This window comes from Mastigoproctus giganteus, chromosome 5, assembly GCF_048544385.1.
Source record: "Mastigoproctus giganteus isolate SK-2022 chromosome 5, ASM4854438v1, whole genome shotgun sequence".
Lineage (NCBI taxonomy): Eukaryota > Metazoa > Arthropoda > Arachnida > Uropygi > Thelyphonidae > Mastigoproctus > Mastigoproctus giganteus.
The window spans coordinates 71,093,966-71,120,075 of record NC_143579.1 but is presented as its reverse complement, the minus strand read 5'-3'; the positions used below and the strand labels follow the sequence as shown (position 1 = coordinate 71,120,075).

General features: G+C 38.2%; 1 protein-coding gene across 2 annotated transcripts in view; it reads left to right on the top strand.

Annotated features, from left to right (window-relative positions):
- LOC150085475 (ATP-dependent 6-phosphofructokinase-like) overlaps positions 1–26,110 on the top strand; it is a 499,449-nt gene that overhangs the window by 46,468 nt on the left and 426,871 nt on the right. Inside the window, exon 2 of one of the 2 annotated variants that reach the window (XM_090374057.1) lies at positions 17,156–17,275. The exons of the other annotated variant lie outside the window; for it this stretch is intronic. The gene's annotated coding sequence lies outside the window, so the exon portion shown is untranslated. The remainder of the gene's footprint in view (positions 1–17,155; positions 17,276–26,110) is intronic. 2 annotated transcript variants of the gene reach the window in all.

Genomic DNA, 26,110 nt, shown 5'->3' with positions numbered 1-26,110 from the left:
GAGAAATTTCTGTGATAAATTGGTTTCATATGTTGGATGCACCTTGATCCAAAGGTTGTATTAGAGATGTCACACTGGGAGGTAGATATTTGATGAAATTATTTCCCTCGTCTGATTTTAGAATTTCCTCATTAATATGACTTGGTGTCTAATAGCAGGACAGCTTTCTGTGGAAAGCCCAGTGATGCCAGATGTTGGCACATTGAAGACACAAATTTAGTTCTAAACCAACTGGAAAATATCTCCCTGTTTATCCAGGCTGACTTATTAGTGTAGTAATCAACAGGTAAATTTGATATTGAAATACTCAAGAAAGCTTGTGTTTTTTTTTTTTGCCATTCCAATTATGCAGAGTTTCAAAGAATGAGACCCAGCAGCATTAGCACAGAAAAGAACAGTCAACCTTTTCTTTTGCATTTTACGTCTTGGAGCTTTTACATCGGTTTCGTAAGCCAAAGTTTTTGACTGAACATTTCCAGTACAATCCTGTTTCATTGTCATTGTAAATTTGCTCTGGCACAAGTTCACTGGTTTCAACAAATTTTTGAAACTCACTCATGAATTCTTGGGCAGCCAGTGCATAACTGCTTAGTTTTTCACCTTGAATGGCAATCAAGGTGAAAAACTTAAGTAAAACCTTGAATACTGTGCCTCTATTTAAACAACCACCCAGAAGATGCATTAAAATCACCCTGCAATTTTAATTTGTTGAAAAAATATTTTGCCTTGGCTGTTCAAACTACCTCAGAGACTGGAATGCCTTCTGCTATTTGTTGGCTAAATCACAATGCCATTGCCTTGTCGAGGTCCTCCTATGTAGACTGTTTCTTTGTTTTTCTGATAGTCATATCAAAAAACTATCAGATGTGCCCACACAATCTAATAGCTTCCCTTTATTTTTTATGATGTCGCATATGGTTTGGTCACCAACGGCATTGTAATTATAATGGTTCACGTGGCAAAACTTTCAACCAACTAAGCAGATTACTATGATGTGAGTGCTGAAAAATTAAGCCAAGCTATATCTACGATCTAGTCATTACATCACAGCACATAAGGACTCCTTAAAATATCATCAGTTATAATGGTTCATTAAAAGATTTAACCAATGCACCATTTTCAAACTTTTGAATAATTTAAAGTTTTTGTTCAATTGAAAGCACAACTCTTTTGCTTTTACCCATCCTTTTTGCGATTTTTAAACAAAAAAACAAAAAAAAAATAAATAAAAAAAAAATAAATAAAAAAAAAAAAAATTTCGACACCCCTGACATAAAAAACAAAACAAAATTTGTCTTTTTGCGGTGCGACAGAGCACAACAATCCACGCTACCCACCAAAACAAACTCACAGAGTAGGAATATGTCACTACTCTATGAGCAAACTAAACATTTGTTCTCTTTCTACTGTTTTCGACAAAAGGATAGGAACAAAGCAGTGATTGGCAGGTGCCACTCGCTGCTTTCCTCGTCCACTGTCCTCTTAGGGGTTATTATTATTAGCCATATTTTAAATCGGGAACTTGTTTTCTGATTTTAAAACAGCGTGATGGGGGTGATAAACATACTACCTAAGCTAAGCACCCCCTTCCTCAATGACACAAAACAATCAGAAGAAGAAAACGCCTTCACAGTAATCACCCGATCACAGAACTCGACCATACAATCACTCCGTTCTACAACCACGCCCACTGTGGTACCCAAATAATGAAGTTTAGTCCAGTGGGAGTTGTGAGATAATAGATACATTCATCTCCCAATAACTACTTATAATGCCGCTTCTTGTCACTTATTTACGACTTGCAAAACATCAGTTTATTATTATAATTAGCCATATGGTGCAAGGAAGCCCGAGGCTTTTGTTGCACCTACCAAAAAAAATTTCTGAGTTACCCTGAGTGAGGAAAAGAGAGAGCAAGAGTCAGAAGTAGAAGGGAATCACCAAGAATGAGAAGAATGATGATATCCAGCTCAGACCTTGTGTGTGCCAAGCCCATACTCACCAGATGTGAGTCCCTGAGGTTCTATTCTATTTATTACTTGAATTTTATGTTTTCCGGTGTAAATTTTTTTTTTTTTACTTTGGAATCTTTGAGCATCCCAGTAAATCAAGAGTCTGCTGTACTTAAATAAATCATGTTTAAAAGGCTTTTGTACATTTTTTATTTTTATTTTAATGTATATATTTTGTTATGCCTCCCTGATTTTCATATTCTATCATAGGCTGTAGTTTGAGTATCCCTGCTTTAGAGTAATTCATATATGATATATCTAGCCCTTTATAAACTAAATTTTTGGCTTGTTAAATACTACCCTTAACTGGCTTGTTAGAAAGTTTAAGGGTGATATTTAATAAGAAAATATAGTCAAATTCTCAGGATACAGCAAACCCTGGATTCAAAGTTACTAAGGCACAAAATATTTTTCTAATGGTGCCTGCTATTTTCAGTAGTATTGCTCTAAGTTTTTCTGTTTTCACATGTGAAACAGTTTGAAATTTGCACCTTATCTGATTTCTTGTCAGATATCTGATGCCAATAAATTGCAGACAATTACAGATGTGAAACAATCAACAGTACTTGTTTATGGCATGAATCTTACTGCTTGAAAGAGCCTCAATGTATGATGAAGAATAGCTGCTTTGCAGCCAATGAGATTAGGCTTTAGTTATGATAGTCTGAAAATGTAACAGTTATCTGAAGTCTGCTTTTGGTATAGGATGAATGGTGTTCTTAATTTGTTGTTGAGTTTGTTTCATATGCCTAAAAGCAATAAATAAGTAGTTGTATACAGAATTTCACAACCAAAACCGAGTGCTGTCAATAGCTTAACAGCTAGCATCATAGACTGTTATGAACTTGCTGATGTTGCAAACTACTTTAAAAATCAAACTATTACAATGATGTTAATGTGAATTTTAGTATTTAGCATTAGTGGCAAATGATGCAAGAAGGCAAGTTTATACAGTGTAGGAAAAAAAAAAAAAATACACTTCCTACATTGCCTATCAATCCTCTCTAATAATTTCTCTAATTCCTCTAAATTTATTCAAACCATCTACTTCTACAACAGATGGAAGTTTGTTCCAACAGTCAACTACCTGCTGGCTGAAGGCAAATTTCTGCACATCTATTATTATTATTATTATTAGCCATATGGTGAAAGAAAGTCTGAGGCTTATGCTGCCCCAGCCAAAAAAAAAAAAAAAAATTCCCGCATTACCCTGAGAGAGAGAGAGAGAGAAGTAGAAGGGAATCACCAAGAAAGCAAGAAAGAGAAGAATGATGATATCCAGCTCAGGACCCTGGGTTTGCCAAGCCCAAACTCACCAGATGTGAGCCCTTGGGGTGATCATGCAACAACCCTTCCTCAGTTCAAATTTATGCCTCCTCATGTGTGTGTGTGTGTGGTTTGAGCAAGAGGAAGGATGCCATCAGCATTTAGCTTACTCAATCCACTCAAAGCCTTAAATACCTTAATCATCTTCTTGCAGGTCTCCAGATGCTGCAGTTTGCAGAACTGAAGCCTTTCTTGGTACGAGTACTCTTTTTGTTTCCCTTCACTAATCTTGATGCCATTCTTTGGGTGCCTCCGTGGGCAGGAGCAGCAGTGCGTAGCAGCACATGCTTCTTGATTAAACTGGGGTTCGAGCCTGTGACCACCAAATGCGGAGGATGCTGAATGGTCAGGGAATGACCACCGCATATCCCCAGAGCAATATGGCCTTAGTTGCTAATGCTCCTAAAAAAACCAAATAACAACAACAACAGCCATTCTCTGTGTCTACTCCAACAGAATATCATTCTCATTGTCATTAACATTATTGTCTTCACAATGGCCACCTTCCCATTGGTGAGATCCCAAAATGGATCAAAACTCAGGTTGTGGCATACACTTTAAATAATAAGCAACATACTGCTCAATTGGAGTAGTGCTTTTTTATTGAAAGTCATGTAATTCCAAGGCAACTCACGAAGAAGTGCCTCCACAATATGAGACCAATTTCCTAAGTATCAAACTGAGTTTTCTCAAAGCTTTGTACAGAAAGAGACTGTGGTTGACATGTACAGTTACTTTTTATAGCTTTCATAGCTTGAGGCTTTTTCCCTAGGTGTAATTATGTTTGCTGAATTTATTTACCTATTAAATGTATATCCACATTTTGATAGGTAAATTAATTAATGTAATACACCTATCCCAGTGCTGTTGCCATTCTCCATAAACTTGTGAAACTTCATTCTTTGACATCATTCAAAAATTGCCACTGTTGCTTTGATCAGTGCTTCTAAAGAGTTGAAATTATATTGAAACAAATTAGATAATATGTGCATGCATTGCATTTCAGGCATGTTTGAGTTTTTCTTAAATTAATTGAGTATTTTTCCTTTTTCTGTGAAAAGTAAATATCACTTAATTATTAAGATTATAACTTATACTTATTAAAACTTTATAGTTTTCATTCTCTAAACTTAGCTGTTCAGTTAAATTACAAAAATATAGTATAATTATAAAAATTTAGTAAATATAGTTATTTTATCACTTAATCACTAAGACTATAACTTAATATAATAAAACTCTACAGTTTTATATTCTCTAAATTTAGCCTTTAAGTTTAATTACGACTGAATAATAGTTATTACTCTTCTCCCATTTACTTTTCTTGTCTCATCTCTCTCTCTCTCTCTCTTCCTCTACCCCCATCCACAAGTGACATCATGTTCACTAGTCTTACATAACAATGCACACAATTATGCATGGTCTGTGTAAAGCTAACAATAATAATACTTAATTAAAACCACATTTAATTAATGAACTTCTTTTTTTCATACAAACTGTATGGCAAAAAGAAATAATAATTGTCAGATTTTTGTTTGTTCGATTTTAATGAAATTCAAGGTGGCTTAAATCTTTCTAAATGAACTAAATATAAAATTTAGTGGAAGTGAAATCTGTCCACTGGGAGTTGAGTTGTTCCATGTGGATGGACATGGTTAAGACAGTAGTACTTTATGCATACATATATATATATATATATATACATACACACAGTAGACTCTCCGTTAACCGGATTTCAAGCAACCAGCAAAAAATCTTGGAAATAGTAGGTAGTTGAAAAAGTAAAATGATACATATTAATTTCTAGATAAAATTATTTAAACTTGGCACGCCGCTTTGCGCTATGAGTATGCGCACGTGCATCCCTCATCACATGTTTGTCTCTCACTGCCAACAATTCACTGTGTAAATATACCGGTTGATTTATTGTTATTCAAATTCTGTGTTCTCTTTCAACCCCTAGTATGCCGAAACAGGTAGCAAGTAAGCATAAATGTGTAGTGCTTATCCTCAAGCAGAAGATGGAAATATGCAAGAGGCTTGAGAAAGGTGAAAGTCGTGCAGTGCTCATGGAAGAATTTAATGTTGGCTCGTCAATGATCTGTGACATTTGAGGCTCAGGCTCAGAAAATAAAGGAGTTTTATGCCAAGTCGGAGAGTGAACAAGAGTGTAGAGAAGTGTCATACTCTTCATACACCGAGAATGGAAGTGCTTGACCAGGCCCTGTATGAGTGGTTTTTGCTGAAAAGATCCGAGGGTGGTTGCATTTCTGGACCCATGTTGCAAGAAAAAGCGAAAGAATTTCATGAGAAAATGAAAATTGAAGGTAAGTGTTCATTTTCAAGTGGCTGGCTTACTTGATTCAAGGTTCGTCACGGCATCCATAAGCTGGATTTGTCAGGGGAGCAGAAATTGGCTGATTTTCAGGCTGCAGCTTCATTTCGTGAGGTGTTTAGTGAAATAATGGAAAAAAATTACTTGACCCCAGAACAGATTTATAATGCAGATGAGACAGGACTAATGTGGAAGTGTCTGCCTAATTCTACTTTGTCTGGTGGTAATGAGAAGGTAGCTTCATGGGTTTAAGCAAAATAAAGAGCGTGTAACTGTGCTCGTTTGTGCAAATGCATCAGGAAATCATAAGGTAAAGCTGTGTGTGGTCAGCAAATTTGCTAAACCAAGGTGCTTTAAAGGTGTAAATAACCTTCCTGTACATTATCATGCACAGAGTAACAGTTGAATGGACACAGGAATCTTTACCAAGTGGTTTCATTATTCGTTTGTCCCTAGTGTTAAAGAAAATTTACAAAAGAAAGGATTACCAGAGAATAGTAAAGTTTTGTTGCTCTTCGATAACTGTCGCGCACATCCTCCTGCTGAAGAGCTAGTTAATGGCAACATTTTCGTGTGTTATCTTCCAGCTAACGTCACAAGTCTGATCCAACCAATGGATCAGGGGGTGATGCAAACATAAAAATGCTTTACAGGTGCAACTTCATGCGGAAAATGACTAATTTTGATGGGAAAATTGTGGATTTTCAGAAGAAATATAACCTCAAAGATGCTATCTACACTATCAGTTGTGCTTGGGACTCTGTGAGAAATGAAACGTTATGGAAATGTTGGAGAAAGTTGTGGCCAGCTGTGATATTTGAGAAGTCCTCCTCCGTCGAATTTGAAGAGTTTCCAGGCAATAGTGCAGCTGTCAATAGCACTGTTTATGATGAAATCTGTGAGTTAGTTGACGAAATGAATTTGCCTCGAGATGAAGTCGACAACTGGCTTGTTGTGTTTGAAGATATACCAGTAACTCATACATTGAATACGGAAGACATTATAGAAGCTGTTGTGAATCATGGAAAAATGAAGAGGAGGAAGAAAGCGATGACGATGTGTGTCAGGTGGGAAAAGTATCTTGGCAGAGCTACTGCAGCATTTGAAACTTTAATAGCTTTTGCAGAACAGCAACCCTTCTTCACTTCTCAGCATCTTATGTAGCTCCACATCATGCATAACTTGACTTTGTCTGAGAGACGTAAGACCTCAAAGCAAGGTCATATTCATTCATTTTTGAAGAATGCTGAAAGCAAGTTTGGCAGCACAACATCATCTACTGATGCAGATCCAAAACCATCTATAGACCCTCCTGATCCTGTCCCAGCTATATCAGCAGATCTTGACTATCCTCATGTGATGTCTACCCAGTAAACTCTCTACCTACTGCAACAGTTTTGAGTGTGTTTTTTTGTAAGTTACTGTATTCAAAAAGTGGTTTCTATAATAAAATTCAGTTTCTTTAGTAAAATTTGTCTATGGTTGTCTTAATTTTCTAAATATTGGGCTTAGTATAATAGTCAAGTCTTTTTTTAATACTAACTCTCAAGCAACCAGAAACTACAGTTATCTGGCATCTACCAATTCCCATGGGTGCCAGTTAACTGGAAGTCTACTATATACACACATATGTTATATGTATAATAATTTGAGGAAAATTGAGGTGCTACCACTATTACTTTTGCCTTTCGCCTATTTCTTTGGCTTATGGCCCTTTGCTTTTTCTTGCCCATTCAGCTACAGTAACAGAAACACTCGTGTAAATATTGTAAGAGTAAAGCTATCTGTAGGCTAGCAGTTATATTATGCCAGGCAACCGCTCGTAAGAAATTTTTATTGTGCAAGTCATATTCGGCAAGTTTAGCATATTATGCTATCTGTAACTTTAACTCGTCTTATCTTAACTTAGCTTAAAAATTAAAATTTAAATAATTCAAAATTGACTTTTCAGCTATTTTATATACTATATTTGGTATATATTAATAAGGTGTGACTGGCATGTAACTCGCAGAAACAGATGGCTCATGTTGTTACTGATAGCATATATTGAGAGGCGCTCTTGATACTCTTGATTTGCTATTATGATAATTTTAGATTAAGTACGACTTCGCTAGTTATGGCTGATATTTGGTTCCTTTTTAGGCCATGGTCACGCACTAATATTGGCTATATAGTTAAAAATAAAAATATAGAAACATAGTACTTATGTATATATATATACAGGGTGTCTCAAAAATACATGGCATAACTTCAGGAATGAGTTCCTCGTATGTAGACAATAAAAATATTTTATATCAACATAGTTCCGGAAATGCTTGGTTTCCGAGTTTTGAAGGTCTATCTATGACACTTAACTGTTCACATCACCTTATAGTAATTGTTCAAAATGTCCACCTTCTGCCTGAATACAGGCCTCATGGATTCGCGAAGACGATGCCAAATTCCTGGCATGTTTTGTATTGTCTCACAACCTGCCACAATTTGATTGCGGAGAGTTTCCACATCAGCTACCAGAGTCGAATACACCATGACTTTAAATGGCCCCACAAGAAGAAATCTAGTGGGTTTAAATCAGATGAGCATGGAGGGCAGGCAGTTGGTCCACCTCTACCTATCCACCGACCAGGAAACTTTCGATTCAGGTAATTGCGGGCTAGGTGGCTGAAATGTGCGGGAGCGCCATTGTGCATGAAGTGTGCTGGTGACAAGGCCTGTAACCATTGCAGATGGTAAGGATACAGTTGGTGTTCTCGCAACACCCTCCAAATAGTCAAACGTTGAACAGCCAGTTGCATTTCTATTCTGCGCGTGCTGATTCCAGGAGTGGCATGCACAACATCCAAAATCTCCTCCTCTACTTCAGGAGTCATAGATCTTGGTTGTCCTCTGTCAGCAGCACGAGGTGTAAAGGTCCCATGTTCACAAAGGCTGCGATGGATACCTTCAAATGTTTTCCTGTCTGGACATTTTCGTTCTGGGAACCTTTCGTGATACAAAGAACAAGCCTCCAGAGCATTGTCGTCCACCAAACAGTGCATATCCGCTTGCTCCTGATTTGAGTACATGGTCGGAATGGAAAACCCCCAGATTCTGTTAGCACCTTGTGATGAAGGAAATCACCTGCGGGAGATAAGGCATTCCAGTTAATAACTCAGGAACCAAGCATTTCTGGAACTATGTTGATATAAAATATTTTTATTGTCTACATATGAGGAACTCATTCCTGAAGTTATGCCATGTATTTTTGAGACACCTTGTATATATATATATTAAAAATGTGAACTGAAAAACAATAAGTAATTTATGTATGATGATAGGAAATTTGCTAATAGTAATAGAGGCATGTGATGCAAGATTGCAAGCATATGAGTTTATGTAGCATCAGCCAAAAAAAAAAAAAAGAAGCTCACACAACCATTCACTCTAAAGGTTTGTCCAGTTCTTCTTTGAATTTATTTAGGCTATCAACTTCCACAATGAGAGTTGGAAGTTTGTTCCAGCAATTAACCAGTTTGTACAGTAGTCTTCCATGTACAACCCGTTGACTAAAGGCAAATTTCTGCACATCTATTCTACAACTGTCTTTCCTCAGTTTGAATTTATGCCCCTCAGGTTCATAATCTGAGCAAGCGGAAGAATCTCATCACAAGGCCTTATACACCTCAATCAGATCACTTCGCAGGTGCCTAGTCTCCAGCCGCTGCAATTTACAGAACTTAAGCTTCTCTTGGTAAGAGGAACCCCCCCTTCGTTCCCCTCACTAATCTAGTTGCCCTTCTCTGTACATGCTCAAGCAAATCTACATCCTTCCTAAAATGAAGCTTCCAGACCTGTATGCAGTACTCAAGGTGTGGTTGACCATTGCCTTATACAAAGGGATAATCACCTCCTTTTCCCCTGCTAGCAAAATTCCTGTTTATCATTGACAAAACCCCATGACCTGCTTTTGCAGCCTGTCTATATTGCTCAGAAAACTTCATATCTGACTGCACAATTACTCCCAGGTCCTTTTAATTTTCTACCACCCTAAGTGTATTACCACACAGTTGGTACGTTCCTCTTGGGCTATTTCTACCCATATGCAGTACTTTGCATTTGTCAATGTTAAACTTCAGTTGCCACTTCTCAGCCCATTTGCCCAAAGTTTCTAGATCCTGTTGCAGTAGCACACTGTCATTAACAACCCTGTGAACCTTTGTATCACTGCAAACTTTGACACAAAGCCTGATATATCTTCTTCAATATCATTGATAAATATACAAAACAACAGTAGGCCCAACACCGATCCCTGTGGGACTCCACTAATAACATTAGTACACGAAGAGCAGAATCCATTGATTACCACTCTCTGTCTTCTCCCACTCAACCACCCTTTTATCCATTGTAGCAACTTACCCTTAATACCATTCTGCTCCAGTTTATATAGTAGTCTTCCATGTGCAACAGTGTCAAAAGCTTTCCCGAAATCCAAGTATATGATATCAAAATTATTTTTTGCATCCAGTTCCTTTGTAACCACATCATAGTATTCAATCAATTTTGTCAGACAAGACTTTCCCTTAACAAACCCATGCTGTGTCGGAATTATTGCTGCAGTCTTGTCTAGATGATCCAACAATGCATCTTTAAACAGTGACTCCATTATCTTACCCAGAACAGAAGTTAAACTAACTGGCCTGTAAATCAGTGTTTCCTGATTGACAGTCAAGCTGCTTGAATTAGTTGGATTGGCACATGTTGCTTAGTATGTCAATCAAACTGAGTGACAATGTCACCAAAACTGAGGTATAAAAAATATAGCAAGCCAGATTTATAGAAATATAGAGAGATAAATATATAGCGAATTTTATCAATAAAGAATTTTTTTTTTCATATAAAGTAGATTTCTTTCTTTCTTTCTTTTTTTTTTTTTTTAATACAAACTTGTGTGATCCAAAGCCATAAATATCTCTCTCTTGTGTGATCCAGTCTGGTGATTCTTGTGGGTCACTGGTTGAAATTTTCTATGTGGTAGTTTTCTATGTCATAGCAAATTTTGATGAAAAACCTGATTTTCTCCTAGAAACTTATGATTTTTTTATCCAGGAAAACAAGCAAATTGACCATAAAATATACAGGGTGATTCACTACCAGTGCGACAAACTTGCAGGAGGTGTAGGGGGCACAAAGACGAATTGGAATCATATAATGATTCCAATTCGTCTTATCATTTTAATGACAAGTTTTACATTGGCAAAAAGTCATGCTACAGAAGGTGTTCGAAAGTTCAACCAGAAGCAGTCACACAGGCTTAACAGCGCCGCCGCATGGAATCCCTAACGTTCTGGAAGATTCCTGGCGTGTCTCGAATCTCCCTGGCAGCTACAGAGATGCGAGTGACAAGGTCTTCAACTGAATCAACGGGGGTCTCTTACACCAATGTCTTCATTTGACCCCAGCAGAAGAAGTCTGGCATGATAGGTCCGGCGATCTAGCAGGCCAATGAACCAGACCACCACAACCTATCCAATGCTGTCCAAATGTAACGTTTAGGTGTTGGTGGACGTCATTGGTGTAATGTAGGGGAGCCCCATCATGCTGGAACCACATTGAGCGGCGCAACGACTGAGGAACATGTGCTTCTTCAATAAGTTCGGGCAGGACTTGCTGTAGAAAGATCAAGTATGCCCTACCGTCCAGACAAGGGGGCAGAAGGTACGGTCCAATGAGGTGGTCTGCAACAATGCCGGCCCAAACATTGACAAAGAAACGGCATTGAGTTGTACGTGTTCACGTACCATGGGGGTTCTCCAAAGCCCATAAATGGGCGTTATGTTGATTGAAGGTTCCCTCTCTTGTGAAACTTGCCTCATCCGTGAACAATACGGATGCAGCAAATGCGCTGTCTGCCGCACTCTGTTGAAGAAACCAAGTAGCAAAAGTCCTCCGGAGTGGATAATCCGCAGGCTCCAATGATTGGACGCATTGCAGATGGTATGAACTCATTTGGTTTGTCGACAGTATCCTCCATACAGTGGATTGGGAAATACCCAATCGTTGGCCTATTGCTCGAGTACTCGTACTCGGATTGCCTTCTGCAAGACATAGGACATTCTCCTCGTTGTCTGGCGTCCTCGACATTCGCTCTCGATTCATGGTACCTCTCTTGAAACAACCAGTCTCGCGTAACCTTCTGTGCACACGTGTGAAAATCGTATGATGAGGAGCACACCTGTGCGGGAAACGTTCCTGGTACAAGCGCAGAGTGGCATGCCCGTTACAGTCCGCAGCTCCATACGCGAGGTGCATGTCGGCCAGTTCAACGTTTGAATACTCGTCCATCCTACTGCCTCGGGAACCGGTTCGCAAATGCTGACTTCCAGCAGGATCGCTGTTCATGCGACCTCCCGTTCAACATCCTCTACCATATGATGAAGGCATTTCGGACCCTGCAATGCTATGTGATTCCGATTCATCTTTGTGCCCCCTACACCTCCTTCAAGTTTGTCGCACTGGTAGTTAATCACCTTGTATATAATTTTCAGACAGGGATACATTCATACTTCATAGCCTTGGTTGTTTGTTTGTTTGTTTGTTATTTGGTTTTTAGGAGCATTAGCAACTAAGGCCATATTGCTCCGGGGATAAGCAGTGGTCATTCCCTGACCTTTCCACATCCTCCTTATTTGGTGGTCACGGGCTCGAACCCGGGTCTAATCAAGAAGCGTGTGCTACGCACTGCTGCTCCTGCCCACCTGGCTACAGAGGCGCCATATCCTTTGTCACTTTGGTGCAAAAATATCATTGGTGCAAAAATCAAAGATAGAATGGGTGTATTATATGTGTGAACTGGTAAATGAAGCAAATTCTGTAACCCACCATATCATCCTAGCTTTTAAAAATTTTAGCTGGCTGCAAATTTTTAATCAAGTTAGCTAGTCCTGTAAAAGACAGATAACACTGAACAACGATTTTGGGTCATATCTTGTTACAGGCATGAAAGTAAGTTTACACAATAGATTTTGTGGTGCTAAACATGGAAATAGTGCTTAAAATGGCAGAGTGGCTCTTGTTTTCAAAAAAAGTAGTTTTTTATATTTATATGAGGTATTTTTTATTTATATGACAGTAAGATGTAGCTACGAACTACCTGTATCAAACACCAGACCTTTTCACCTTTTTCTTGTATTCAGTTTCTGGAGCATCCCTTTCCACCATCCAACAATAATCGGCTAACATGGCTGCACTCCACTTGCTTTTGTATCTTTGTTCATTTTCTGCGGTGTCTTGATTGAAGCACTCACCATTCTTGTTGCTGACAGCACCACAGTTTGGTGGGAAGAAATCCAGGTGTGAGTGCAAGAAATGCATCTTCAATGACATGTTGCACCCCAATTTTTTGTAAGAAGTAATGAGATCTTCCACAAGCTGCCTATAGTTACTATAGTCTAGAAACATTTCAAAAGGCTTTCCACACTGATTTCTCGCTATCACTAAGAACACATTTGAACTGTTCATCTTTGAAAAGTTGCCTTATTTGTGGACCAATGAAAATTCCTGCCTTAATCTTCTCTATACTGTCTTAGGAATTTCTCTTGCAAGTATGTGAATGCAGGACCGTTCACTTCCAAAGCCTTCGTGAAATTTTTCACGAGTCCCAGTTTGATGTGGAGTGGTGGAAGGAAAACTTTATTTAAATCTTCCAGAGGTTCAAATGCAACGTTCTCCATTCCAGGTGCTAATGATTTTCGCTGAGGCCAAATCCTCTTCTTGTAGTAGTGCATTTCCTTGCCAAGACAGTCCCACTTGCAGAGAAAGCAACAATATTTAGTGTAACCCTTTTGTAGTCCTAAATTACCTTTAAATCACCACATATCTGCCACTCATACCTTTTTTTTGTGGATGACATATGCAAGAGGCATCGAAAGTAGCATATTTCCATTATGTAATAACATAGCCTTAAGGCTAATCTTAGAAGCGTCTATACGAAGTCACCATTCTTCAGGAATGTTCCTCGTGTCACATGGAAGACTGCTGCACAAATTGGAACATTGTGGCATAGGAGGCAAATTGCTGCTATGGATAAAGGGATAGTTGAGTGGGAGAAGACAGAGAGTGGTAATCAATGGTTACTGCTCTTCGTGGACTGATGTTATTAGTGGAGTCCCCCAGGGTTCAGTGTCGGGTGCATTTTGCCATTTTATATGTTGAGGCCATTTTATATGTTGACCATTGATGATGGAATATCAGGCTTAATGTCTAAGTTTGCAGATGACACTAAGGTTGGGAGGATTGTTAATGATGCTAATGCCAGTACACTACTACAACAGGATCTAAAAAAGTTGACCAGATGGGCTGAGAGGTGGCAACTGAGGTTTAACATTGACAAATGTAAAGTACTGCATATGGGTAGCAGAAACCCCAGAGTAACATATCAACTGTGTGGAACTACACTGAGGGTGGTCGAGAATGAAAAGGACCTGGGGATAATTGTAGTCAGATATGAAGTTTTGTGAGCAGTGCAGACGGTCTGCAAGGGTAGCTCATGGGGTCTCGTCAATGATATATAGGAATTTTTCTATCAGGGAAAAGGATGTGATTATCCCCTTGTATAAGGTAATGGTCAGGCCACACCTTGAATACTGTATACAGGTCTGGAGGCCACATTTTAGGAAGGAATGTAGAGCTGCTGGAACAAGTACAGAGAAGGGGAACAAGATTAGTGAATGGAACAAAGGGTTGCTCTTATGAAGAAAGGCTTAAGTTTTGCAAATTATAGCATGTGGAGACTAGGCACCTGCGAGGTGATCTGATTGAAGTGTGTAAGGCCTTGACTGGTTTGAGCATGCTCAATGCTGATGGGATTCTTCCTCTTGACCAGATTAATTCTGGTCAAGAGGCCTGAGGGGACATAAATTCAAATTGAGGAAAGACAGTTGTAGAATAGATGTGCGGAAATTTGCCTTTAGCCAGCAGGTGGTTGATTGCTGGAACAAACTTCCATCTGTCGTAGAAGTTGACAGCTTAAATAAATTAAAGGCAGAACTAGACAAACATTTGGAGCGAATGGATGAGTGAAATGGGAAGGGTTTTTTTATTATTTTTTTTTTGGACTGATGCTGTATAAGCTTGCGTTCTTGCATCATATGCCTCTACTAATGCTAAATGCTAATGTTCATTGCTGCCATTAGACTATCAAAATCCTTACAAACAGTGAGTTCACCTTCTGTTTGATAGAATTTATCATAGTCTTTATTTAGAATATGAAATGTTGTCACTTTCACACAATGATCTTGAAGGTTCCACTGTTGTAGCCTTGAGGCCAAAAACTTTGCCTTATTCTTCAGCAGTTTGAGATCTCTGATGAGGTCATTAAGCTCACTTTCTGTAATCTTATGTGGTTCAGAAGGATAAAGGTTTGGACAAAATGGTGGATCCCTTGACATAGACGGCTGCTGGTTTGTTTTTTTTTTTAGGAGCATTAGCAACTAAGGCCACATTGTTCCGGGAATATGCGGTGGTCATTCCCTGACCTTTGTGCATCCTCCGTATTTGGTGGAGACGCGCTCGAACCCCGGTCTAATCGAGAAGCGTGTACTACGCACTGCTGCTCCTTCCCACCTGGCTATGGAGGTGTCATTAGTAGACGGCTGCTGTACTTCTTTGTGTGTCAGTTGATGTTCACTGGTGTCTTCATCACAATGTACAGAAAAATGGTCAGGTGGTTCAGGAATAGGTAGTACTTTACCGTGAGGCATGGGACGATTTACAGATGGTATATTTGGGTACATCACTGTCCACTTTTTCTTTGTTGTCATCCCTATTCTAATAGGAGGCACCATACAGAAATAACAGTCTGTGATGTGATATGTTGGCTCCCTCCATATCATTGGCACTGCAAAAGGCAGAAAATGTCTCTTTCCATTCACCCATGCATTGAGTTTTGATGAACAGGTATTGCAGCATATGTGTGGAGCCCAGTACTTTACACAAAAGTACAAAGAAGTAGGTCTTTTTTATGGCTTGAGTTAAGGGACACTTTCTTGACGCTAACATGATTTCTCCACATATATAACAGAAGTCATCCAGCCTATTCATGCAATTACAGGGCATATTAATCTTACACAACAGAAATACTGCACAAAAAGTAGGAATCTCACAGAGGACAACCGTTAACTGAGAACAAATCATCCAGTACCTAGCCATATAACCCCAGGGGCTCAACATCTGGTGAGAATGGGCTTGGCATCCTCAGGGTGCTGAGCTGGATATCATCATTCTTCTCTTTCTTGGTGATTCCTTTCTACTTCTGATTCTCTCTCTCTCTCTCTCTCTTTTTCTCTCTCTCAGAGTAACTTGGGGAATTTTTTTGGTTGGTGCGGCATAAGCCTTAGGCTTCCTTGCACCATATGAGTAATAATAATAATATTCAAGGATTACTGCAACAGAGTTGAAGGCGCATTTGAGGTGACAACTTTTCACGTGATTCAGAGTGAGGCGATAGCTGCTGATCATGTAATAAGGCGTTGTGGTACTGAAACTGCGGTGTTACCATTCATTTTGCCTAGAGCCATAGTTTATAATGTAGAGTAACTTGCTAATACGAGACTCCAACTGTACTTCGAAAACAAGAGAGAATCGACAAATTTTAATGTGATTTTCATGTTCAGCAGCATGAAATTAGTCAAGATTGGTGTTTTTGTAACATTTTATATGTTGACCATTGTAATCATGTGAATTTTAGTATTCCTTCAACCTGGTTTGACTGCTATTTGCATCTTTAATTGTGTTAGAATTGAAATGTGGCTATAAAGAAAATCAGAAACAAGTTAGAAGAACAGTTGTTTGGTGTATGAAGTAAAAATCGTGCTCTTGGGATTTTTTTTTTTTTTTGTGTACTTGCTGGATATCTCTGGTCTGCACACAAAATCAGAAATCATCAATATCCTTAACTATGTTTAATTAAAAAGAGGAGGATTATATAGCTATGTGTTGAAAAATGTACTGCAGGAGATAAGATAGACTCTCCACAGAACAGTATTTGTTTTTAGTTATGTATTAAACATTATTTAATTTAAATGTTTGATACTTAATGGTAGCTCCACCATTGCATGTATTAACATTGGCAACTGGCCTGACAGACTCAAAGAGATTTTATTTATTTTATGTTTGAATTTTTCTTGGAGTGTACTAATGGATTCAATATTTATTAAATGTAAATTTTTAATGAAAATTTTGAAAATGTTCATTTTCACACCTATTTTCAACAAAACAAAACTTTTATTAATTCTTCTGAAAAAAAAAAAAAAACATTATATACTGTACTTTAATATAAACATGGAACTATTATTCCTTCCATTTTTCTAGTTTATAAAATCATTTAAGTACCAGGTATTTAGGCAAGTACCCATATTTCCATATAAAATTCTATTTTGAATAATATAATGTATTATAATACTTATCAAATGTTATTAAATTACTCAAATAAGGCTCTATATATAATTAGGAAGGTGGACAGAGTAACAGTCACAAATATCGAACCAGTGATTAACCTGCAATAGATATTTTGCTGAGGGCTCCTCACATTAGATGCCATTAGAAGTTTTTTGTTCATTCAAAATAACAGGTATAAAATGCAGATTTTTAAATGTTTGAGTTTTTCATTTAAAAATGTTAATGAAAGATTGTATACTGATTGTTTGAAAAAACAAAAAAAAGCCCTTTTTTCAGACGAAGAATATTTGGCACACAACAGACTGGGCTCTACATTTTTGCATTCTAACAGTAATGTCTGGCCTTTGAAATCCCTTTCATGTATGATTCCAAAAAAAAAGTGTTTTCTTTTGGAATTATACAAAAAACTTCCAAAATAGCTCAAGTAAGACTATATGTATAATTAGGAAGGTAGATAGAGTTAACTGGCAATTAATGCACAACAGAAATTTTGAGGAGTCTGCCAGACCAGGAAACTCTGCAGTTTAATTTAATAAATTAATTTCTTTTAACAGTATCATTTTTTTATATTGTTTATGCAGGGGTGATGTGCTTTCAGGCCAAGATTTTTTTTTTTTATGTGATTCCTCAATTTGGATATGGGAACTCTTATGTTCCTGTGACCACTTTGATTTCTTTGGTGAATGTTCTTCTGGTATGCTTACGCTTGCATGTCGGACTGTCTGCATTGATGGTCTTCCCAGTCTCGGTCTGTCCTTTATGGAACTGGTCAAACAACTTCTTCTCAGAGAAAAATAATATTATTGTCTTTGATGTTGCATCATTATTGAATCTGGTGATGAGGTCAATCTGGATATGTTTCAGTGTTTTTCTGGTATGTGGTCTTTAATGCTGAGTAAGGTGTGTAGGATCAATGAGACCCCCCCAGACAATATTTCAGCTATTTCTGTCCTTTATCTACTCTATCCACACAACTGAAAACTCCTAATAGTCGTTTCTGAAAATATTTTCTTTGGTTTCTCCACTGAAAATTCCAGAAATCTCTGTTAATTATGGTAAAGTGTCAGCAACGTTCCAACAACTGTGCACAGTTTGGTCGACTACAACTATTGATACTGCAATGAAGATCCAATTCTACAGCACTATCATTTTGTCATCTGTGATCTTTGCCAGCAGAACATGGAAAATCATGACATGAATAGCATGGAAACTCAGCATGTTCCATCTGCGATGCTTACAAAGAATACTTGGTGTTACTTACTGTGACTGCATTATTAATAATGAGATCCTAAGAAGTGGCTTGCACAGTCTGCAAGACACTGTGACAGAATGCAGGATGCACCTTGCTAGACACTTCTGCACCTACCAAACCACTAGCTCACAAAGACTGCAATGTGATGGATAACACCTTGTTGGGAAGGGGAAGAGAGGCAAGCACCCAAGATTTTGTGCATAATGTTCCAAGAAGACTTGCAAAGCATTGGTATCACATGGGAAGAAGCAGGAGCCATTACAGCTAATTGGAGAATACTTGAGGTCCAGTTGCACAGGCGGACCTAAGTCTAAGTAAGTCTGTTAATTATCGCACAGTTAGGAAAAATTCATGCATTAAGTTAAACCTAATTATATGCATGTGTTGATTGCCATCTGTCACTTACAGTTATTGATAACAAGCTGGCTTTATTGCTGCATGCTTTCATCCAATCGATAATGCTCTATAGCTTCAAGGCATTGAAGCATCATCTGGAATCAAATTGTTGACATCTGCACTTCGTGCAGTGTAAGTAAGTAAGTAAGTAAAGTGCAGCCATTATCAACCCACTGCAGGATGGAAGCCTCCTCAACAATTCATGTTGAGGGAAATGGACCATAATCTGCCACGCTGGTCCAGTGCGGGTTGGCAGATCGACCGTATTCAGCAGTCAGGGGCTTGAACCCCGGTCTACTCAAAGAGCGTGTGCTACTGCACTCCCGCTCCTGACCACTCGGCTACGGAGGCTTGTTTGTTTGTTATTTGGTTTTTAGGAGCATTAGCAACTAAGGCCATATTGCTCCGGGATATGCGGTGGTCATTCCCTGACCTTTCCGCATTCTCCGTATTTGGTGGTGACGGGCTCGAACCCCGGTCTAATCAAGAAGCGTGTGCTATGCACTGCTGCTCCTTCCCACCTGGCTACGGAGGCGCCGCTACGGAGGCAGGCTGTGCTGAATTTCTTAGCGTAAAAAATTGCAGGCATTCATAAAAGTGTGCAGTTTTGAAATTCATTTTGCTCCCCAAAGGTGTGAAGGGAGTTTTAATTTCAAAAATTCATAAAAAAAGGAATTTTTAATATTAAGATTGGATTTTTCACAGTTCCGTTTGGAAAAGTTTGAAAATATAGGTGGAACCAAACAAGTGAAAATTTTTAAATTATTTTTTGCTGATTTTTCAAATGTAAGCACATGGGGTCTAAGTGACTCAATGCACTTGGAGGAAGAACAGTCCTTTTTGCACGTGAGCCATATATAGTACTTATTACAGGTCGACCATCACCAATCCGGTTCCACCGTTAATTCGGACATAGCGAACGTAATTTCAAATTTCCCAGGTCGGCGCACTAACCTGCCGCTACTGTTTTGGTGGCGTTGGTTGCAGCATCAGCTGTTGGCGTGAACTCGTAAGCACTGGCAACCATCCCTACTTGTTTTTTTGTATTTATTATTATAACCTGCTCACATTTAGCCCCAGCCATGGTTCCTGTGCATAAAGGAGTGCCTTTCGTAGTGTAAAGCGCAAACACCGTTCATTGTCCATAACAGATAAAGTTGAACTTTTGAAAAAACTTGACAGCGGTAACTCTGCTTAGTTGTAAATTCCAGCAATTTCTTTCAGTTCCTCTTATTTTAGTAATTTTCCTTTAGCCATTCCTTTTTAGATTTTTTTTTTTTTTTTTTTTACAACACACTTGTACAAACTTGCGGAAAAACAACACAATATGATAGATAATACAGTGCGCTAATGAACTTGTTTTCACAAAATCTCTAACAATACTGACAAACTTATTACGACGTTTGAGAGTTTATTTTATCGCAATTAGTTTTATTGCAGCGCTCGCCGTGCGTGCAATAAACTTTAAAATGCTGTGGTGTGTTTATGTTCTAACAATTGATGCTTATGTAATGCGGTTGTATGAACTTTCGGGTTCTGTAATACAGTTTTTTCAATTTATTAAAGGTGTGTCACATAAAGCAATAGCCGACAAGTATACACCATAGTAGAAAGGACAGTACAGGTCCACCGTCACTAATCCGGCGGCATTGGGACCTGTGGGGTGCTGGATTAGTGAGTTTGCTGGATCACCGGTGGTCATTTTAGCACATACAATTTACCCAACAGCTAACCACCTCATCCTACTTTTAACATGTTGACTGCCAAGCTCGTTAAGGGGGAGGGATAATGAAACTTTTCACACATACTAGAGAAATGCACTCAGAAATGTTTTAGGGTTATTGCATTAGTAATTATTCTAGAGTCTAAAATAATAAAAGTGATGAGGGGGATAGTAATGAAACGTTTTACACACACACACTCTCTCTCTCTCTCTCTCTCGAAATGCACTCAGAATTGTTTTAGGGTTATTTTCTTGACAATTGTAGCACATAATTATTTAAACTAAAACAAGAATCTCTGCGTCTAAAAAACAAAATAATTAGCAGTAGTATTAGAAGTGGCAAATAATGCAAGGAAGCAAGCTTATACAGCATCAGCCAAAAAAAGACACTTTCCATTTCATCTATTCATTCCTTCCAATAATTTGACTAGTTCTTCCTTGAATTTATTTAAGCTCTCAACTTCCACAACAGAAGATGGAAGTTTGTTCCAGCAATCAACCACCCGCTGGCTAAAGGCAAACTTCCGCACATCTATTCTGCAATCATCCTTCATCAATTTGAATTTATCCCTTACATGTGTAGTCAAAGCAAGAGGAAGAATCCCATCAGCATTGAGCTTGCTCAATCCATTCAAAGCCTTAAACACCTCAATCAGATCACCTTGTAGGTGCTTAGTCTCCAGACTGCAATTTGCAGAACTGAAGCCTTTCTTGGTAAGAGTACCCCTTTGTTCTCCTCACCAATCTCGTTGCTCATCTTTGCACCCATTCCAGCAGATGTACATCCTTCCTAAAACAAGGCCTCCAGACCTGTATCCAGCACTCAAGACGTAGTCTCTCCATTGCTTTATACAATGGGCTAATCAGCTCCTGATCCCTACTAATAAAATTCCTGTATATCATTGACAAAACCTCATTAACTGTCCTAACAGCCTGTCAGCATTGATCAGAGAACTTCATATCCAACTGTCCATTTACCCCCAGGTCATGTTCATTTTCAACTACCCTGAGTATGGCACAACACTGTTGATGTATTACTAGGGTGGTACCAGATTGTGCCAAGACAGAAATTTGAGCTTGTGGAAACGATGTTTTTTTGAAATTTTTACCGTCTTTTTGATTAATTAACATATTAAATTGTTTTTAAAAATAGCATAAATAGTCTTAGTCACGTTTGTTAGCTTATATTTAAATTTAGCTAGTGATTTTGTAAGTTACAACATATTCATACTGCTTATTGTATCGGTGTTTTGGCACAAATATCTTAGCACTTAATGAGTAGTGCAGAGGAATAGTAGGGTTTTAATTGTGATAAATAAGTAGCTCAACGGTTCCAGTCACTTGTTGGACATATATCTTTTTTTGTGTTTAGCTAAGGAATTTTATAACTAATGGTATAGCGTAACGTATATCTTGAAATTGATAGTATAACGTAAAACTTGATAGCGTAATATGTATCAGTGCATTTTGGTATCTATTAGCTTAGTTTAGTATTGTTAATTAATCAATTAAATTTTTTAATTTTATTAATTTTCATTGTTATTTAATTGGAAATCATGCCCCAGACTAGAGCAGCAAAGCAATGGGCACAAAGTAGTGGGAGTGTTGTAGCTGTGGGAGAACCAATGGGGTTTTCTTCAATGTATCACAGACCCACAAAGTGTGCAATTTGTGAAATGTTTGCAGACTTTCTGGAACAGGAAATGATCCAACCAATGGTTAGGTTCAGGCTGCATCATATCCAGGTATCATCATAGGGGGGGCATGACCAGGTTTTTGAGTGTTTTTATTTAGATAGACCTAGGAACACTTATACACTTGATTAAGGGAGGCATATGCCACCTCTGCCTCCACCCCCCTCCCCAAATATGCTCGTGGGTGTAGGAAGTGTGAAGAAATTAGTTGCCAACTCAGTGTTCTGATCAGCGTTTCTGAGAATTTGAAGAGTAGGGTAGATGCCCTTGAAGGAATTAAAATGGTGGGCCCATCAAGCTCTCAGCTGCCCAGCTCAACACCAGAGAACTTACTTAGGCATCAGGCAACATAGCAGCAATTCCCAGGGCAGAATGTGTTGGTCCCAAAGGAGGTGATTGATTACTGTTGGTGACTCTATTGTCAGGGAAACAGAAAATATGTTGTTCAAGGACAGGTAGAATAGGACCAGAGTATTCCTGCCAGGGGCAAAAGTAGATGATGTAGAGCAGATATCATATTTTAAGACACAAAAAGTGATATTGTTGTACACAGCACTAATGATATTAAGCGTAGGAGATTTGAGGACTTAACAAGTACTGGGCAACATTGGGAAAAAGTTGAAAGTATGCAATTTTCCCACATGTTAGGAGGGAGTATATGGTAAGAGCCATGTCAATCAATTCGGCCCTGTAGAGATTGTGCAAGGCTTATGGGGTAGAATTTTTCTCAGTGTGGTCTGTGCTTGTTAATAGGACAGACTGATTTTGCAGGGATGGGATACGTTTGAATAGAACGGGTGCAAGAATATTTTTGTTGATGCTATCAAGGCAGATAGGTGTTAGATGCAGAAAACTGCTTGATTTGCGGGTGGGGGAATTCACAGGCTAATAGCTTACCTAGAACAGCAGGCTGAGGCAAAAGTGATTCTTGCATTGCTACTATTGGTACATGCAGCAGTCTGGAAAGCAAGGTGTCTGGGACTTCAGTCCCTGCTGTGGGTTGTCATGGAACAAATAAATACATTGGCTGTGTCAGAGGCGTAGCTAGGTTTTCGGCGCCCTTGGCAAATTCATGGTTAAGTGCCTTTTTTCGATAATTGGTAAAATTATAATAAATAATAAGTACAGTCGGACCTCTGTTTAACAAACTTCTTTATAGCGAATTTTTCTATTTAGTGATAAATGTTTTATTTTTACCGAATTTTTTTAGAATTTTTTTATTTCTTCGTTCGTAGAATGAAGAAAATTTCCATATAACGGCTGCATTACGAGACTTAACTGGGTACACATCTTTTGCACCCGTGGCCTTCAAGCAAGCAATAGTGCTGTTGTTATGCCCAAATTAAAAGATAAAAATATTACCATCTGCACCTCAGTGGGACCCATAAAACCTATCCGACTACCTGTTCCATATACCGAGAAGTCGAGCTGGTCAACTCTGTGTCAACTTTCTGTGTATCCATAGCCAGTGGACAGACCAAGGCTCTGGTCAACCTTCTATTGTAAGCACCCTGTTAGAGATTTAGAAGAGAGTGGTTTTCCTTTATCCTGACAAGCGGTCATCTGTTGTTTCGTGGAAGTGAAACGGCACCATTTCAAAGCTATTGGCCTATCATCAAGCACAATATGAGAGGAAATGATGCCTCCCACACTAATATTGTAGTTTTTTCTTAAGAGTTATCTATGGTGTATCCACACCGATATTATATATATATGAAAGTCTTACTCTTAACATATTATGCCTTGTTGCATTTAGTTATTTTAAATTATTTCACTTTGTACTTTTGTTGCTAACAAATTAATAAATTCATTCTGAATTTCTGGAGATAAATAATTAGTGTGATGTTTAATATGTGATTCCAGAGCATTTTTCATACCAGTGTCAAATTGGCTGACAAATTTTATCAAGTTTAAAAATAAGCCACATTTTTTTCTTCGGTATTGATATTACTAGCATGTCCACGAAATGCCAAATTATTTTCAGCACAGAACAATATACATTTCAATATTATTTTCACTATATGACGCCATTTCGAAATTTTGCTTCTTAGTGCTGCTTGTGCAGCATCATCAATTAGTCCACCTTTTTGAAGACCCTTTTCTAATAATTTCCATTTTGTGAAATTGTTTGTGTTGTAATGAATTCTCATGAAAAAGAATGTTTGGGTTTAGATGTTTCCAATCCTTAAATCCATCTGAGCTGCAAAATAGAACATTATTTGTGCCAGATAAAAATTAGAGTCACGGAAAACAATATATTGCATCTTTGTTTTTGCAATAAAATAACCATTTCCTCTCTCTCTCTCTCTCTCTCTCTTTTTTTTTTTTTTCAATACCTTCATTTTTGTATTTCCACGAATTATTGAAACATCGGCCATTCGTGATAGGATACGTATTTAAGACTATATGTTCGGGACCGTGTTGCACCATAAGAGATCTGTTTTTGTGGGTATTAAAGTTCCATGTGGACGGATCATTAAAATTCAGATTTACATGTTCCATGTTAATATTATTGCTGCCATCATTTTCTTCTGCCAACTGTTGTTGGTTATTGTCCACACTTTCTAATTCTTTTAAAAGAACTTCAACTGTTTGACCTTTTTCTTGGACTTACATTTCAGTGGCATTATCATTTATTTCATCTTCATTCAAATCATGTTCGTTTTCTTTGTCACTTTCAGGTTTGTAGTGGCTTATTGTAATCCAGTTTTGTAAACTAGAGGAATGTTTTTTTCTAATTTCCTCTTTATGCAGTCTTTCTATGCAGTACTAATGTCCACTTTTTTTCTTTGGTGGCATGTCTAAAATTAATTTGGCCTTGATTGTTTTATTTAAATTATAAATCACAATATTCACAATTGCTTGTTTATATAGCAATCACAAAAACACTATAACTTATAACTTATTCAGTTTGTACACAATGCACAAATTGCAAAGTACTATGCATTCGAGCACGCACTGATGAAGCGATTGCCTGATTGGTCCTTTCAAAGTTACATTCTGGACAGTAAATAGATCTATGTTGCTATGCAGTATGTACTCAGATGTAAGGATGCATGCAGACTTGAATTGCCGTGTGAAAATTAATTTTCACTCTCCCTGTGCTGTTATCTTGATTCGACATCATCGAGGTGTGCCATTTAGTCAGCTAGCCTCGGGTGTCGAAATAGCTTGGCAATATACTGATGTGGCCTGTCAGTGGTGCCCTTCTCCTGTCGGCGCCCTTGGCACCTGCTCCAATGCCAAGGCTTTCCTACGCCACTGGTCTGTGTTAGGGTAACTAAGAGTAACATGGGCATGTACACTAATGCTGGGAGCATTGTAAATAAATTTGATGATTTTGAAGTACTAATTAAATCATCAAATGCAGGCATTGTAGAAATAGTGGAGATATGGTATCACTCAGACATAATTGACGCTGAATTTGAATATGGGGAGTACAATGTATATAGGAAGGACAGACATGACAGGAGAGATAGAGGGGATTATGCCTTAGTTAAGAAGAATATTAAATCTAAGGCAGTGCATCCAGTTGATTTGGGTGACGATTGCTATGTCGAGTCAGATTGGTGTGATATAAGCACTGGGAAAACAGAATTGAAAGTAGGAATGTGTTATAGGCCTAATGACTATGATGAGTATATCAAATAGTTATACAGAGAAATAGAGTGGGCCAGCAAATCAGAATGTCTCATAATGGAGGATTTTAACTTACCAGAATTTGACTGTAATTTGTGTGTTAGGCACTCGCCCACTAGCAAAACTGTGAATTTCTTGGATGATTGATTTATACAGCAGTATGTTAGAGAGGCAACAAGAGGAAGCATTCTTGATCTAGTTGTCAGCAGTGATTCTTCATGCATTAAGAATCTGCAGGTAAAAGAACTACTAGGTGTCAGCAATCGCAGTGTACTAATGTATATTAATTAAAGACAACTACTG